Source organism: Biomphalaria glabrata, chromosome 1 (genome assembly GCF_947242115.1).
Source record: "Biomphalaria glabrata chromosome 1, xgBioGlab47.1, whole genome shotgun sequence".
In the NCBI taxonomy this organism is placed as follows: Eukaryota; Metazoa; Mollusca; class Gastropoda; family Planorbidae; genus Biomphalaria; species Biomphalaria glabrata.
In genome coordinates this window covers 84,689,764-84,708,838 of record NC_074711.1, presented here as the reverse complement: position 1 = coordinate 84,708,838, position 19,075 = coordinate 84,689,764, and the positions used below count along the sequence as shown (strand labels likewise).

The 19,075-nt window shown below is 40.7% G+C and overlaps 1 protein-coding gene across 4 annotated transcripts in view; it reads left to right on the top strand.

Moving 5' to 3' along the window:
- The window catches only part of LOC106064188 (semaphorin-1A-like), a 114,227-nt gene that overhangs the window by 9,568 nt on the left and 85,584 nt on the right, over nt 1-19,075 (top strand). The gene's annotated exons all lie outside the window — the stretch shown is intronic.

Here is a 19,075-nt window from a genome sequence, read left to right as displayed (position 1 = left end):
AGCACTAGAGCATGGTGGGGAGTCAGCATGTCGTGAGTGATTTGAGTGATTCGAAGGACTATAGTGTTTAGAGTCGTTGGGAGAGGGAGGGGGTGTACATTTATTTTGTATGAAGGAAGTCAGTGACTGGTGAGTGTGGCTGATTCACGAGAAAACGATAAGTCAAAAACTTAGTCACCGCTGGCACAGTGGCCTGGAGATTTAATCCATATCAAGTCATAGACTTTGGACAAAATCTCTGTGCCGTTATCTTCAAGGTATTGATACGCTGTACATATCACACACTGAGAAATCTATGTACACACTTACACTGCTACTGACTTTCATCCAAGTTATCTCCCCCCCCCCCTTTTTTGCGCTGAATATTATTTTATTTATTATTATTTATTACAGAAACCAAAGATGATTAAAAGAAGAAAAAAAAGTTTTTTGTCATGGGGAAAGGAGGGGGGGGGGTCAGCAAAGATATGAGTTAATGCTTATGTTTCTGTTAGACCCTATCAAATACCGGATTGCTATAACAATGGACTTCTCTTTTTCAACAATCTACCACCGCGCAATTCTGTCGTGATTCCTCCGTGGTATGATGAGGCCAAGTCGATTTAATCGTTTCAATCAATTCTCCGATGTGACCCGGAAGATTATTTATCTTTTTCAGGAAAGAGCGTCAATAAATACTCTCCTACTTTTTAAAATTATATATTAATTATATAATAATATTTTACTACCATTTTTTAAAAATGGAATCAATTTGATATAGTGATTGTTTTTTAGCCTCCTCCTGGTCGTGTACAGCTCTAGTAAGTGGCCATCTATCACTTCTGTTCCTGTGGCCTACGAGGGTGTCATGTGGCCAGCACAACGACCAAAGCGCCTTTACATCTTCTGCCCTATAGACCACAAGTTCTGAAAGGGGAACTTTACTTACTACTTTGACATCTATCACTTTAGATTATTTTAGTCAGATACTGACCATTGCGTTCGTTTACAAACCCACGCTACTAGCAATGATTTCTTTAAGTAACTGACCATAGTCCTCTTCGGGAAGGGTCAGCTTAGTAGTTCCTTGACATCACAAATCAGGCGCTGAATAAAGGGAGGGTCTTAAAGGTCTTTAATCCGTGCTGGACAAAAGGTAGTCTGGGGGGTCAAGAGAGCTTGACCCGGGACATGCTGTCCACAAAAGTACACACAGACGGCTGGACTGGTTATCTTAGCGCAGCCAGGTTGGGTTTACTGACCCAGGCGACGGTTCTTGAACAGAAATGCCGCCCCTCTTTCCCCCACCTCATGTTGTGTGTGTGTGTGTTTGTGGGTGAGTGTGTCTGTGTACTCACTGAAATTCAAACCGAAAGGAAGAAACGGTGTCCAGGCAAGGAATTAATGTATCCTTACAATACATGAGTCGGTTTTAGTACACACGTCAAGCATAAGGACAGATATATTTTTTTTAATGGAGTTGGGGGGGGGGGCGGTCTGCCGTTTCTGAGTACTAGTTTATACCTCAGGTTCTCATGGATACTAGCTTTATAGCTCAGGTTCTCATGGATACTAGCTTTATACCTCAGGTTCTCATGGATAATAATTACTTCCTCTACAAAGCCTCGAGAAAGGAAGTCTAGAAGGGTTTGAACTCAGTCCCCATCGTGACTAAACACTTACCACATGGTCAAACACTGCACCAACCTTACACTCCTAGGACATTCATACTGCTACTTATATTTGACAGGACATACATATAGCTACTTATATTTGACAGGACATTCATACTGCTACTTATATTTAACAGGACATACATACTGCTACTTATATTTGACAGGACATACATACTGCTACTTATATTTGACAGGACATACATATTGTCCCCCCCTCCCCCACACACACTCACATCTAAACGTTAACTAAACGCTGTTTGGGCGTCAGTGAATACATTTTGTCAACACCTCTGTCCCGTCATTTGGATACATTAAAAGTGTCACTTTCTCAAATCGAATGTGAACTCCGCCTCTGCCACTTTTTTTTCCCCCTGTCTCGCCCCTGGGGGTTGCTCACAGCTGTTAGTCATCAGAAGAGGAACATTAAAGTGATCATCTCCTGGTAGCCGTGACGCACTCTCCCATACCGCTTGCACATGCACGCAAGCACAGACTCGCAATATTGGCTCACTCATCGTCTCTCTTCTTCTTCATTGTATAGATCTAGTGCCAGCTTTGTTTCCCTATGTGACCCCTTAAAAGCTGGAAACAGTGTACAGAACATGTACACCAGCCTTCCACCGGGCTGCCTCAGCTGTGGCAGTACCACACGCAAGCAACGTCCCCTTGTAATGCCACACACAAGTATATTAAAGGAGGTCCCTAATTGTAATAGATCTGTCAGCCTCAAAATCGGTCTCTTGCACTATCCAAACGCTGGGCCCCACATTGTATAGATATGCACTATCCAAACGCTGGGCCCCACATTGTATAGATATGCACTATCCAAACGCTGGGCCCCACATTGTATAGATATGCACTGTCCAAATGCTGGGCCCCACGTTATAGAGATATCTGGTGTACTGCATTAAACACAACAAGCACAGTAGCCTGACATCGAACATCTGCCTAAAGGTGGTCTTAAACTGGACCTCTCCTGGAATGGGCACAAGCTGTTCAAGGTCTGGTAGCTGTAGATTTGGAAAATAAATGATAATATCTTTTAAAAGAAAATATTTTTAAATATGTAATTACTCAATAGTTAAAGGACAAAGACCGTTTGGTGTACGGGTTGAACCTAGATCATTCGTTATAGAGGGCGTCAACACTGACCTGCAACGTCACAACTTGGGGGCAGACCTGTGACGCCGCAACGAGCTATTGGTCTAAACTGCCCCACGGGTTGTGTCGTTGCAGGTCAGTGTACAGGCCTTCAATAACCGATTGGTCTCGGTTGAGCTGACCTGAGGATCTCGGGTTCAAATCCCAGAAAAAAATAACCTTTTTTTTTTTTTGTTCTGCTGACTAAAATTAAGATATTAACTTAAGTTCAAAGTACAGTTGCTTGGTCTACGTGCTAACCACGCAACCACCTGGCAACGTTCTGGCCACGGACACTCTTGAAATCATTTGGTGTACGCTTTGCACTATAAAGTTATGTACACAATGTACACCCTTCATAAATAAACATAGCAAAAACCCCCTGAGACAGGTCGTCAGAGCCAAACGTGCCTTATTAATTTAAACTCGAAGATTACATGTACCTTGCGCCTTATATGTGACTGTCTTCCCTGACCTAAAAGCTATAAACACCGGGTAGAGTGTTGCTTGGATTAACAGAGAAAACCTGTTTAAAAACATGTATATGTTAAAGAATTTTGGAGACATAAAGGAAGGGGTGGAGAGGGTAGTTGGCAATGCCAATGTTCGTCTTAACAGAAACTATTCATTGGGGGATTTGAAAGCCTGGGACAGGTGTGTCAATTTAGCTGATTCGGGGCTCAATACGAGCACATAATACACATTCAGAAACTGGCTGCATGCACAGAATGCTTCTAGATAGACAGAATACATATACACTACAGAGATAGGTAGCATATACCCGTACAGGTAGGTAGAAAGCATGCAGTCTAGATAAATAGGGGGGGGGGGGGGAAACGTAATTGCTGTATCTATACACTATTGCTAGTCCCAACTCTGGGTGATAATTTGATATATGAACTTTGTGTTTGTGTGTGTGATGGGGGGGGGGGAGTGGATAGAAGGGTTTTTTGTGTGTGTGTGGGGGGGGGGTATGGGCTTTAACATTCCCATGTCCTCTCTCCATCTGTCTAAGTGTGTGCGTCTCTGTGCCATGTCCTCTCTCCATCTGTCTAAGTGTGTGCGTCTCTGTGCCATGTCCTCTCTCCATCTGTCTAAGTGTGTGCGTCTCTGTGCCATGTCCTCTCTCCATCTGTCTAAGTGTGTGCGTCTCTGTGCCATGTCCTCTCTCCATCTGTCTAAGTGTGTGCGTCACTGTGCCATGTCCTCTCTCCATCTGTTTATGTCTGCGCTGTCTCTGACGTCTCTCTCTCTCTCTCTCTTGATTGTGATTGTGAGATAACTGATAATCGCCGAGGCGAAACCCAAAGGAAGTATTGTGTACAACCAGGGACGAGATAAAGAGGCTGTGACCTGGGCCAAGGAAGTGGGGTGGTCAGCACTAATTTGGTCAATGATTCTCTTGTGTATTTTACTTATTAACAATTCTGGGCTACTGGACCTTTGAAACAAGACGTTAAATAAGGGGGGGGGGGGGGAGAGACCGGTACAGGACAACCAAAGAATGCCCTGACCCCAAACCATTGGTCTTTCTCAGCATTGTGCCAAAATTTTATTCATATCCACAGTGTTGTTGTCGTTATTAAACTAACACTATTTTGTCATGTAAACATAGAGTTGAAGGTAGGTGCTGATACAAATGTGATACATACATATATATTAAACATAAATGAATAGCAGCACCATGGACCACGTTTTTAAGAGAGAAAGTGGTGAATTAAATGCTCTCTTAAAAACTTGGTCCCTGGTGCTGTTATTCATTTATGTTTAATATATGTATTTTGTCATGGCAAGGCTTTCTCAGTTTTTGTTTTTTTCAAGGCACTAGATCAGCGGTTCTCAACCTTTTATGCTCGGCGACCCCTTTTTACAATCCCCCACTTAGCCGCGACCCCCCCCCCGTACACATACACAGCATTGGAAGAATAGACAATAACAATCCATTTTTTCAATGGTCTTTGGCGATCCCTGGCGACCCACGGGTTGAGAACCCCTGCACTAGATCAAAGTTTTATTTTAATAATTTAAAAAACATTCCGAAGATTAAGGACGAATATAGTATCTATTGCGTCCTGTCCAATAAAACATGACATAAAGTTGATAAAGTAAAAATACAATAAAATTATGCTTGTGTGTGTACGGGCTTAGATGTCTTTCAATGATTATGCTTATAATTCCTCCAGATATGAGCATAACCTTTCACCTATCTAAATCCCGTGCCCTTGAGTTAACTGCGCGGCTTTCAAGCCAGTCTTTAAAACTAAAAAGAAACTGTAAATGTCAAAATTCATTTCCCAATCCAAACAGTTCAAATACTAGTGGCTTTTTAAAAAAATTTATTGAAACTTGAACATAAATTAAGGGCATCACATCATCTTGCCATACACTGTCCAGGTAACGCGGGCTTAGAAGTATCAGCTGTCACGTCAGGTGAACCTCAGCCACGTGACTTTCCACACCGGCCCGACAGTTGAAGAGACGAAATTAGAACTTTGATAGAAAATTTGCATAAAGCAGCGCAAAATAACGCCCCAGGGTTTGTGACTTCAGTTTTGAATTTTTTTTTTTTGCCATTACCATAGATCTAGATTTTTTTTATTTTTTGGTTATCTATGCGATCTATGAACTTTCCTTTTCCTTGTAAAGTGTTCAAAATGTCTGATTTCTGTGTTCACAGGTCAAGTGCGTTGCTCTATGTATTCAGATATATAATTCCACCCGGAGCCAAATTGTACATTATTTTGTGTCTGTTTGCCTGTCTGTCCGCGTGTTTGCTTTTATCCCAAGGGTAAGATAAAAAACGTAAGACCTGGGTAAACACAACACGATATACGGGGCCGGGAGTGGGGGGGGGGGGCTCTCGTATGTCAAGGTACTGTCCTATCTATACACAAGCGCAGCAATCTACACACAGAGATCCTCGAGTGTTAGTCCCCTTGTATGTAGTAGTAACTAGTCACTGGAAAAGCGACCCGTATTTGTAGAGATAAGCTTTGTCCTTTTTTTTTAAGCTCAGGTAAGGTGGCTTCCTCAAATAACTTTTTTTTTCTGCACTGGAAAGAAGAATCTCCCCCCCCCCTTATGTTATAAGGGGGGTGTGCTACAGCGTATAAGACGCTTTCTCTCCCCCCCCCCCCTTTTCCTTAGAGCACCAAGACCGCATGACGTAGTGACACAGCATATATTCACTGCAAGCCGATACTTACTCTTAAAAATGGGTAAAGGCCCGCTTATTAAAAAAAAGCAAAGAGAGGGCGGCGTAAGGGGGCCCTCTTAAAGTGATATCAAGAGGGCCTTACCTGAAAAGGTTTCTTGCCTAGTGAGTATTGGGAAGTGGGCAGCTTCCACTCAAAACAGGGGGACCCCCCAACTATCTCGACACTCCCCCTGTAACAATATCTTTCTACAACATAATCTTATTTGATGGACTTGAAGTAAGTCGAACCTCCACCCGGCCCTCTCTTTATCCCCTCTCTCCCGGGGATACAAATGGCGTAATTTAAAGACTGGCGTTCAACGCCTGGGCTTCTGGTCTTTGCGGCCATTGATTGCGGACATTGTGCTGTTTGATAAAGAGGGACCTATTCAACAAACAAGCCGCAGTGAAACACCGCGGTTATCTTTTCTTGGCGTCATTAGTTTGGGCTATTATTAGCTTTCGCGGTAGCTCATTGTGGCCAGTGTGTGGCTACTGAATGGTCATTTCTGTGACATTTTCTATTAGGTAAAAGTTTAACGCCCTCTGTTGTTAGGTACTTATATTTTTTTTTTTAAATAGATCAATCAAAAAGTAGTGTAACTTAGCTTAAATGCAGCTTGATTAATGCTTTCAATTAATATCACTTTTATCTTGATGGACTAATTACATGGGATAAAAAAAAAACAACAATATTATTTGGTCATTTTGTTAGTCTTCTAAAAAAAAAATACTGTGACCAAAAATAAAGTCTTGATAATTACGGAAGTCGCTAGACCCCGTAATGTTAATTCGTATAAAACTATTTAATGAAGTTCAGATCCCCCAAAACACACATAAAACTTTGGTTTGCATAGTTTAAACCGCCACTTTGGATCGATGATACCGAGACGCCCCAAGCATTTAAAGTCTAAGAAACAAAAAAAGGGACGTAAATCAAGGCTAATGTTGTTGTTGTTTTTTAATTGTATATTTTGTAAAAGGTCATTTCGATTTACTTTGACCACTTTGCCAAATCAACATATTTAAAACTTCTATTCAAAGGGGGATGGGGAAGAAGTAAATTCCCATAATTTTGTTATTGTCGACAAATTGTAATGTTAAGTTCCCCTTTCAGACAGACCTTAAAATTTATGGGGGGTAGTGGGGCGATGTTAATGTTATCGGTTTCTTCGGCCGACGGTTAACGAAAGGCTCACTTCGACCAACCGCATCTACTTTTTCCAACTAATGCCAGAGTTGGATGGACACTCAGGAGCGTCCTAAAAGTCCCGAGATTTGAACCCGAAACCTCTAGGTACGGAAGCCAAGCGATTTACCACTCAGACCAATACAGAAACGGTAAAGTAAAAGCCTTGCTTATGTAATATCACAAGCCCACTTGGAGAGTTCTGACTTGAACCAACGTTTGATGGTCAGTTACAATATTCATAGCAAATAGGGGGGGGGGGATAGTGCACTGGACAATCGCCTTTTGAACGTATTTCACGTGTCTGGTCAAGCTGGACACACAGGGATTTAAAATGATCTCATTACACATTTATTCTTCACATTGCGACAATTTGTCTTATACGCCCTCTGCCCATTCGGCGCCCTCAAGACACAGCGTAAGCGTAACACATTTCCGTGAAAGGTTAAGGTACGCCCCTCGTTAATCGCACTCGACTCCCCCCCCCCCCCACCTCGCCCCTTTGCCACCCCCCAACACTGGGCCTGGCAGCGCCTCGTATCGTGAAATCTGAGAATCTTCCAGGCTTATTGCAGGCTTTCAAGAAGAGAGTCTCCCTTTTATTCTACCTGGAGGGGGATGACATAGTCGAATGAGATATTGGGGGATGAAGGCTTAGAAGCCTCAGCCTCTCTGTGTCACTGAGCCCGTTTTCACCCCCCCCTTCCTTTTCCTCAATCATCTACTCCTCAATCTATTTTTCACTCCATACAATCGTTCATTCTTAAAGAGAAAAAAAAAAGTTTGGCCACGCACGTTTCCTAGAGCTAAAATTGGTGTTGAATAGGGCGCATAGACCCCCCCCCCCCATAGACCCCCATTTTTCATTATATCACAAAAGAATACGAATATAAAAAAAAAAAAAACGGCTATTACGCGAGGTTTGTGTGGTGTTGAAATAATCATATTGTGCTATGTGTCGCTCTGAGATATCACGTGAAGTCACACACAAGCGCGCCCTCTACAGAAAACTGAAGTCTTTGTATAGAACCACTTTTCAATCTAGACGTCTGCGTTACACACACACACACACACACACATACACACACACACATATACTCTTAAGTATCCGAAATCTTGACCGCCTGGAATGTTCTGCCCCCTTTTTCTCTGTTATGACTTATACAATTTGAGATGTGGAAGCATCTAAGAGAAAAGTCAAGGTGACAATGTTTGAAAATTAAGAGAACCACTTGCAGTGCAATTAGAGCCATGCCTGTGTGTTATCAAGAAGATGTTGAAGATTTAAACATAGAGCTTGGTTAAGAAAAATATAATTAGTTGAAAAAAAAAGAGTAAAAATATCATTTTGATAGAACTTTGAAAGTAAAGTACGAATAATGCTTGAAATACTTTTTTTTAAAGACAATACCTCTTTTATACAAGTTATAGAGCGATTATTTAGCTCTTAACTAGAGACAAAGCTTATCTAAAGGGGAAGAACCCCGTTCTTAAAACTATATCTACCAATTATGAACAAGTTATTTCCTTTATTTGATATCAAACAAAATGATTAGTTTCCAATACTTAATTGACTAATTGAGTATTTTTGTTTATTGATTCATGTTTCGATATGTAAAATAAATAATTGTTTAAAGTATCAGCTTGAATGCGCGAGGGAGAAATAGCGTTAAACAATTATTTAAGGGAACTAAACCCAACAAATTTAGCCATATCTGTGTAAACTGACGTATTGGTTTCCCTTGTTGCTATTAAACAAAATAATGAATTACCAGTAATTAATGGTTACTTTTTTTTTTGATTGATGTCTTGCCTATGTCGATGAATAATTGTGCGAAATTTCAGCTTGATACGAGAATGTGTGTGTGTGGGGGGGGGGAAATAACGTGTACACATTTTTTTTACCAGACAGACAGACAGACAGACAGAGTGAGTTGATGTAAACTTTGTTGAAAAAAAGTAAAAAAAAAAAAAAACAGCTATTTCTCAATCTCCTTTTCACTGAAGTTTATAAACGTCACACGACGGCAAGGTTTGAACTCGGGACCATCATAACTATCCGAAGTGCGTAACTTATGATCAAGCAGCTTGCCCTGCCATCGTTTGATGCATATGGCCTCGGCTCACTGTCAACAGGTTCCAGTCCAACACTTCTACTTGATCATTTGTTTCTGCTCGGCGCCCCGCGCTACAGGAGCGCCTTATCGCCCCAGTCAGCTTTGGCCCATAAACGCCATATGACTAAGAGTATCAATAAACAAGACAGGCTCTAGTCTAGCCTTGACTTGCGACATTAAACTCCATGAAACAAGACGAAGCCCAGGTCTGCACTTGTTTCACAAGCGTTGAACCACGTGACCTTGTCGGTGAATTGTTTTCTTTGACGCCCTCTTTCTCGTTTCTATATCTTCTTCTTCTTCTTCTTCTCTCTCTCTCTCTCTCTGATTTTTTTTTTTTTTGGCATATTAAAGGTTGCACATGAGCACCTAGATCCTACAACCAACTTCAAGACTGTCGTCATCGCCAATTTTTTTGTTTTCTTATCGAGGTTTTAGGTTTTCTCACTTTTTTAAGAGCCGATAATAAATCATAGCTATAAACAAACCCTAATAAAACTAATGGCCAGTATTTCCAGTATAAACAAAACGAATTCAGTTTGTTTAGAAAATCAATTCGCTTTTTTTTTTTCCCACTGTAACAAATCGAGCCTGCACTTGTTCCGTCAAAATGGCGGAGTCCTAATTAAGGTCAATTATTCCAAAGTGATTAAGTATAGCAACCTTCGTAGAGAGAAATTGTGTATATTGTTAAGTAGTGTGTGTTTCTATGGTGACGGTAGGAAGAGGTTTTCGATTGGTTGTGAATGATGCAAGATAAAGTGGCATTGTCGTCAGCGGTCAGAGAACGCCAGACTGAAAAGACGTGTGTTTTTTTTGAGTTAGATTGGTTCAGAATACCGTTTTATAATGTAATAACCCAAGGGAGGCTACTCATCGAATACAGATGTTTATTCATATGGAGACATCACAAACACGTATTAACATTGTCTGCCCTGAGCGCAGCCTCTTCATGAGTTCTTGACTTGGGCGGAACTTGGTTATCTTCCCTCTAATGTAAGCATCCTTCTCAGTCTAGTCCAGTGGTTCCCAAACTTTTTAGTCGTGTAGACCCCTTGCCATGTTTTCCAGTTTTCGGTAGACCCCCTGAATTTTTGTAAGATTCATCAACCTTAAATGTGTTTTTTTCTGATGTATATTCATTGATGAAATTCAAATTAAAATGAAGCAAAATAAAATAAAGCTTTAAAATAAGATGTTACAATTTTAAAATGTTATAATTGAGAAAAATTCATTCGATTAAAATTCAGAGGATTAACTAAGGCACAACTCATTAATGGGAAATGAAATTTAAAGTCTCGACATGCTTCAATGAGATTCACTATCGTAGATCCCCATTTACAGACCATAGACCCCCAATTTATTTTTTCACTTCGGTAGACCCCTTGGAAGTCCCCATAGACCCCTGGGGTCAGCTAATATCAGAGATATTATTTAGTTTAATCCTTTTTTTATTTATTTTCTGACTCATTGTAAAAGTAAAGATATCCGTCCACAAAAAAAGTAGACAAATTGGCAGTGCATTAAAAACAACAACAACACAACTACTTAATAGAGCATTATTTTTCATATATTAATTGTTATGCGTTGTTCCCCTCTATGTTGTATGACCTAATCGTGCCATACAAACTGCTGCCGGAACCATCAAGCTCATTAAGCATTCCCCAAGCCCATACGTTGATAATGAAAATTCACTGCATTAATAATGATTAAATGCTGGAAAGGATCAACTACGGACTTTTTTGTCTTGGCAGCGCCGCGTGGTTATGTTTGTCCAATAAGCTTGTCTTATGGGGTCTCCGCTCGCGTCTACTTGAAATAACTCAATATTATGTTTTCCCCATTTCATTAATTCTTCCATGCGGGGAGTTTATTTATGCCCATCTATAAATAGAATGTGTTTTTTTTCCCCGATAATGCAGGGAATCTGAATTTGGCGTGGTTTATGGGGCAATTATTTATAATTGATCTATATTTGTACCTTCTTTTTTCCTTCGTACGTTTATACTGTTCCAAAAGAGATAACCCGATGGGTGCCTCCTTTTTTTTTCTTCCTCCCTCTATCTCTCTGAAGCCATTACCCTCGCCTCAGTCTCGTCTGGATTGAGGGTACATGCTTGTGTTTGTCAGTCCGCTGTGCCCCGTCGCCTGGATTGCTTTATCGCCCGAGCCCTTAACGAGTACAACTTGACTCTGGTGTCTGTGTACATTAAGTTCCAGGCTGGCCTGACAAAACAGGACAGGTCAGAAAGGCCAATTCCAGAGTCATTTCCGTTACCCTGCCCTCCCTTCTCTCTTTCGAATACCCCCCCCCCACCCCAATACCCTTTCTTTAACGTTTCAACCTTACAATTCCCCCACCTCCCCTTTCACTGGGTACGTCGTGTCACTCCCTTATTCCCGCTCTCACGAGACAATCATCAAAAAAAAAAATCTTAAGATTTTTGTTGTTCATATTCTTAGGATACCTTTTTTTTTTCAAGTTACCAAGCAGCGAAGTTAGGAGCTAGAGGGTTAATGTGTGAAGTTAGGAGTTAGAGGGTTAATGTGCGAAGTTAGGAACTAGAGGGTTAATGTGCGAAGTTAGGAGTTAGAGGGTTAATGTGCGAAGTTTGGAGTTAGAGGGTTAATGTGTGAAGCTGGGAGTTAGAGGGTTAATGTGCGAAGTTAGGAGTTAGAGGGTTAATGTGCGAAGTTTGGAGTTAGAGGGTTAATGTGCGAAGTTTGGAGTTAGAGGGTTAATGTGCGAAGTTTGGAGTTAGAGGGTTAATGTGCGAAGTTTGGAGTTAGAGGGTTAATGTGCGAAGTTTGGAGTTAGAGGGGTTAATGCGAACATTGTGTGTATGTGTGTGTGTGCATGGAGAGAAGATTAGAGAGGGAGTCACCGATACCTCACTAGAGAGTAGGAAGGCGTCTTAGGTTGCAGAGAAAATGAACCGAAAAAAAAAGTTTCCCATGTGAGAGACAAGCACTTTCACAAATCACTTTAGAGCCGGGAGGGGGGGGGGAGAGATCTAGATCTAAGTTCCTAGTGGTAAGGAAATCTTAGAAATAAATACTTTTAATTAACAAGAGGGGGGACCGGTGAGTTAGTTTCAGGGGAATCCCCTCTTCGTTTCGTCACGTTAGGTCGAATGAGTCTGGGCACTTGAATGGTCATCAAGCGTGGGAGGGGGAATGGAAAGGAAAGTGTGGTGGGGGGGAGGGGAGGAAGCATCATCAACTGTAGCGTTGACCCTTAGCGGTCAGTGACCTTGGAACCTGTCTGCAGATCCCTGGTGATATAGGGAGATTGGCCAGAAACAGAAAGAAATGTAAATTGTCACTACAGGCGAGATGAACACTTCTGCTCAGGGCAGTGCCAGTCAGTTTTTTTCCCGTCATTCAATGCCTAAGCAAGTAGGTCAACGGCTAAGGTCTGCTATTCTTATCTGCCATTGAACTAAGATCACTACATCAGCAGTGCTTTAAAAAAATCCGACTCTATATGTAGATACCAGGCTAGATGTTAAATGTTGAAACGTTATAATTTAGCGAAACAATAAGGAGGTCAACATTTTCATTGCGTGTTCCTGTACAATTAGAGAGAGAGAGAGAGATTGTATAACCACTTTTTAATCAATTATTAAAAGAAAAAAAATAGATGTCAAGCGCTTTGGACGTCCAAAATTATGCCCTGAACATGTATAACGAGAGTCCAGCGTGTATGTTGGTCACAGCCCGCTTTTGCAATGATAATTATACAGTGTACTTGGCCCAACATGTCTGTATCGCTGTTACTATAGTATGAAACATAAAGCCTCGATTCAACTACAACGTAACATTTAGGGCGGCTAAAGCAGGGGTTCTCAACCTGTGGGTCGCGACCCACTTAGGGGTCGATTGACGATTTGCCAGGGGTCGCCAAAGACCATCGAAAAAGTCTGTTCTTCTATTGCTATATGTGTGTGAGTGTGGGGGGGGGGGTCGCGGCTAAGCGGGGGGATTGTAAAAAGGGGTCGCCGAGCTTAAAAGGTTGAGAACCGCTGGGCTAAAGGGAATAGCAAGATGTATGTCATTCTCGTCCAGTGCGGTGCTGCGCTCTGAAACACTAGAATCACTAGAAAAAAGGAGGAATATAGAATAGCTAGTTAAATCCTCATTGTGTATTTATGTTTTTTTTTTCTTCTTAATAAGTCGTACTTTCGCTTCTTTATAGATTCTCAAATAGATGCCGTCAAACTGTAGTGTTAAATAGATATATTGTATAAGCCATGTCTAGGAGTCGAAATATTAAAGATGAGTGCTATATTACACGTGTCTACGCAGACCCAATTGCGACCCTTCCCCATCTGACGGAAACAGAGCCGTTGTCCGACGCAATCTATTTCAGTTCTGTTTTTTCCCGACAGATCCTCTCTTCGTCATAGATCTCAAAATGTTTAAGCAGGACGTAATTATCTTCTTACGTCTGAAATCTACAAGATAAAGCATTTCCTGTTTAATTGGTTAAGATCGCGTTTTTACTTAGGTTCAAAGAAGAGTTAGCTTTAAGGGATGACTGCCAGGTCGTCAGGCATGCGCTCTGGACTGTCGTTAGGTCGTCTCGATGGTCCCGGTTCAAACCCTTCCCGCTGCCATCCTCCGTCTTCCTGCGGGAGGTTTGGACTAGGAAGTAAATTATCTTCAACTCTGAAGGGACATTTTACAAATAATGTGGGTCAATGACGGTCAAAGTGTGAGAAGCACTGCCTGCTAAACCGCTGATGTTCTCTTGGTGAAATGTCTGGGAATCAATATGACAGCGTTTGTCGCCGGAGTACTCTCCTTACGTCTGCGTAGAGTTGTTGGATGCAGAGATGGTATGAAGGAATAAAAGGAGATGTTGGGGGGTGGGGTGGTGTAAGAAAGTAATGGTAGAGAAAAAAAAAGGGGGGAGGGCAAGTTTTGTGTGTCGCGTATGTCTACGAATGTGAAGGTCGTGCTGGAGTAAAAGGAAAACCCTGATAATTTCTGTTATTTTGTTGGCGTCTTTGTGCGCGCTGGTGCCAATTATATACCATATGTATTACTGACATAATTTTTGTATTGAATATATATATATATTATCTATACTTTTTTTTTTAGTATATATTTTTGTAACTGAAGTCAAACAATTTTCACATGTTCTTGTCCTGTTTTTAAAATAGCCCAACATGTTTTCTTTGTTGAAAAATTTCTTTTTAGAAAGCCGATTGGCTTGGGGGTGTAGAAATATATATCGTTCTCCTCTCGTTTTTTTTTTTTAATAATAAAAAAAAAAAAGCTAATCTCTCTTGCGTCCCGTGTTGTGTACACAATAGTTGGCAGCTGGAAGTATCTCTATCCTGTCCTTACAGCTCTTTCCCCTCTACAGTGAATGATGTTGACTTTTCCCTTCCTGGAACATTTGCTCTCAAAATTACAGCGCTGCCAATCTAGCCTGTTTTTTAGGCTAAAATATTTTTATCACCTTTTCTCCACCACATTCGTCTGTGTTCTGTAAGGAAGTTGAATATTATGTTTTAAAATTCAAGTTTATTACAGTCCATGTGTACAAAGATGTTATTTTAGAAAAAAAAATGCGACTAGTCAATGAATGAAAGAAACAGATAATTCTTGTCTATCAATTAGATTTGTATAGTGATAAATATAGGGGCAAACTATACAGTAAAATATACACAATGGAGATATATTACAATTAATAATTTAGGCATTGGGGAAAAAAAACTAACCTGATTTTTTGGGGACTTGGATTTCTAAATTGGTAGCACTTGGGTAGATTTCACCATCACGACTTGGTGAACTTATGAAAGACTTTTTGCAGTTTGGATTCCATGTTCTGTCAGACGTGCTTTTTGTAAAACTTATGTCACTGCTATAGGCGGCTTACCCTCCCCCCCCTTCTTTTTTACTTCAGTAACAATTTGAGTATTCAATAAGGTCGATATTTGCATTTCATGACAACTCTTCTATAAGCCTTTTGTCCGGTCTCAAGGGAGTTAACCGGTATCTGGCTCCTCTTTCTTGTAGTCAGCGCAAACCTTGTATGGAAGCGTGGCAACCAGACAACATCCAGCGTCATGGGGAGTTGCTTTTTAAAGAACAGATCTTTTATAGAACTTTTGTCCATAGTCACGGATTTGTATGCTCAAATACGAATAGATAAATGTAGTCTTTATATGCACATATAAGTATACCATTTTTAAATTACACTTTGCTCGACTATATTTAGAATTTTACAGCAATGTAAGTACTGGGAACACAATACAATGATACGTATGTGTTAGTGGCGTTTTAGCTGCTTACGATAATAGTAACGTTAATAATCTTATACTAAAGTAAATAATATTTGTTCACTGAAATGAAAATAAAGATGAAAACTTTCCTGAAACGACGTAGAAAACAAGACCAAGAAAAAAAAAAAGCCAAAGAAACAGAAATTAAAATGTCATGTCAAGTGAAAATGAAATTTAAGACGCTCACAATGGAGTTGGTGATTTCAGAACTGTGAAAAGGGAATAGCAATTCTAACTGAAAACTGAAACTCAAATAAGATAGGAAAAACACTAAATTAGCACACAAAAGAAATAATGTAAAAAAAAAAAAAAAAAACTAGATCACACTTACATATATATGACTTATGTTTTACTATTTATTTATTATATTTATTTATTTGTATATTGTATTTATTTATTGTATACATTTTCTTGTCAAAGAATTTAATCTCTCCTTCAAAAAGAGATATACTATTAGCACTGATCGTAACGCCGCCATTTCGCCATTCCCAGCTTCTCCCCGTCACACCCACCCACGCAGGCACGTGTTCTGAGCAAAGGGAACTAATTGATTAATCCCAATCTCTGTTCTTTCCCAATAATTACACTTAATCTTATCGCCTCCCTTGTAGCCACTTCTCCTATTCATTCTCCCTCCCGCCGCTCTCGAGCGTTACGTACCACCAGCCCAGCGCGAGCCGTGGCGACATTTATTGAATGGTTATTGTCCTTAGATACGTCACTACGGCCTGCTCATGTCTAAAAATAAGTAACTCCCCTTCTTTTTTTTTCTTTTAATTCGTTATCATTCTGAGCGCACTTTTCTTTGGCGTTAACAAAACAATTCACATCATATATTTTCCCGCTGCTTAATATCGTATCCATTCTTATTCAAAGTTGTCCTCACCTTGTTTAAAACATGAAATAGAAAGAAATATATTAGTCACAATTCCCATTTATTTATTGCTAGGTCCCTTTACCACTCCTTCATGTAGAAAAAAAAATTACACTCAAACTTTATGACCGAAATGAAAGCTATCACTTACGGTGATATACTTCCTGTCTACCCTGCCTCTGAAATTCTTGTTCCCAGGAAATCAAAGAAGATAGTTTTGACAAATACGAGGAGCCATGTTCCGCCTTATGATTGCGAGACAGGGTCGGAATAGGTGCAGTTCAAGTGGGCTTCCAGGTATTCCACTCTTCCCTTGCGGTGCTGTTACTTTCGCCTTCCTCTCCGCGCGCGCGCACACACACACACGCACATGTACGCACTCTCTTCTGTAATTGTGAGTAATGTCCATGACTTAGAAACGTCGGCTTCTTTATCATATTTTAAAAATCATTGTCACTATTCACGTAGTCATACCAAGCTCATGAAATAAAAGTTTTCGACTGGGATCTAGACGTGGACCCCTTGAAAACAGCTTTGTAAAGATTCAATCATCCCAAGGATGCCATGTCCTTCACATTCCCTTAGCTGTTTATGATATCTAGTACACATAACGCCCTTCAGGTAACGTAGACTGCAGGTTTTGTTTTCATTCCACGCTTTGGTCCTGGGATGATGATTACACCATATCTGGCCTTAGACGGCACTACGATAGCCCTTATTGACTTTCCGCCCCCCCCCACCCCACCCCCGCCTCTCTCGTCTGACTAGCTGTCATTGCATATATTGGATTTTAGTTTTATTGTGTGAAAAGAGAGAGAGGGAGAGAGAGAAAGTGGAGTTCATTTTTATGGTTTATCGGGGGAAGGGGAGAAAACGCCGAAGTGTTAATGGTTTCAGGAATCATGGCCACAATCTGCATAAACTGGAAAAAGAGAAGTGCCATTTAAAAAAAAAAGGGGGTTGATGGGGCTAGCAATATCCCCCCCCCCCTTTCTCAATTTATTTTCTTGGATTTTGACCTCTTTTGTCAAGAAGATAAAGAGTTTGTGTTACACGAGAGCCAAGTTCTGAATTTATAACTCTCTTCTCACATAACCAATGAGAGCGAGTTTTCTTGAGTTCATTTTAAGAGTAGTATAAAATCAAACATGGAGATACTGCCAGAATCAGATATATCTAGTATCATTGACCTTGACCTATCACCTCCAACCCCTTAACACCTTTCAGCCCCTTCACACCCTGACCCCTTTTTTTAAATCTTAAATGGAAGCGCTAAATTTTTCCCGGACTATCAAAACTAAAGGTCCTGGTAGTATCTGGTTCTCTGATTCTATGGAGCAGGATTTAAAATAACAAAAGCAGTGATTTTTTTTTCATGCTAATGTCTGGCAGCAGCAGACGCCTTATCTGGCTTGGTCACGTTTATAGAATGCCACAAGGTCGACTTCCACAAAATATCTGTATGGTGATCTAACAAAAGGCAAGAGAGCTGCTGGTCGTTCACTTCTAAGGTATACCGATGTGTGCCAATGCGACATGAAGCTCTTCAAAATCGACACTAGCAGCTGGGAAAAAGTAACACTGGATAGATCCACATGGAGAGACCATAAAGGAAGGGTCACGGATTGCAGATGTCATACACAACAGCAGCAGAAAGAAGGGTGAAAATGCAACGGCGCCTGGTGATTACATACGCCCAACCTGTGACCCCAGCTGTGTATCAAGGACTGGCCTCTTTAGTCACACAAGAAGTTGCCAAAGGAAAAGATCGTCTCTCGAGACGTGAAATTCCTAAAAATGTCTGCCTCAATGTGAAACTCCCACTTCGGGAATTTTAACCCGGTTTTTAAGTTGAAAAAACACTTATCGACATATTTACGTTGAACTGATACAATAAACCGACTTTCTGGCGAGAAAAAAAAAAAAACTCGGATTTTTTAAATATACTAAATTGAAGAAGATTTCTCCATATCATAGGAAATGTCCTTCTCTTTTGAATCTGTCGCTGTGACAAATCACTAACCATTCCCTAATCTTTCATTTTTAACAAACTTCTTTCTCCTCTCGCCCACTTCTGAAAACCTACGCGATATTTTTGTCCCAGAAATTGGAACTCTATGTTGTTACACTTTGGTATGGGTTTGTTTTAAGGAATTCAAAAAAAAAAAAAAGACACTTCTCTAAAGTGTCGGACACAGTAGTTTCATTTTACGTTCTCGTTTTTTTTTTTGTTCATGCAGACAACGCCACGGTGTCTCTCCCGTGGAGCGCCCCAGTCTCACCAAAATCAAGCATTGTGGTACCCCGCGGAGCGCAGGTCGAACTGAACCGACTATTGTCGTGGGTTCGGTTTAAGAGGAGGTGGGGGGCTCCTGAATCGCAGCACCCCTCTCGTATTTAATGGTAGATTTGATTCGCTTGCCGGCTACCTAGGAATTATACCTTGACAATAATTACTTGTCAACACCGGAATGCCTTCCTTTAAACACACGCACACACAGAGGCATAAACATACACACACACACTCAAACATGTAAATTACAGGCGAATATAAATGTAGATCTATGAGGGTGCAGGCTCTCAACGCCGATGCTAGTGTGCAAAAGAA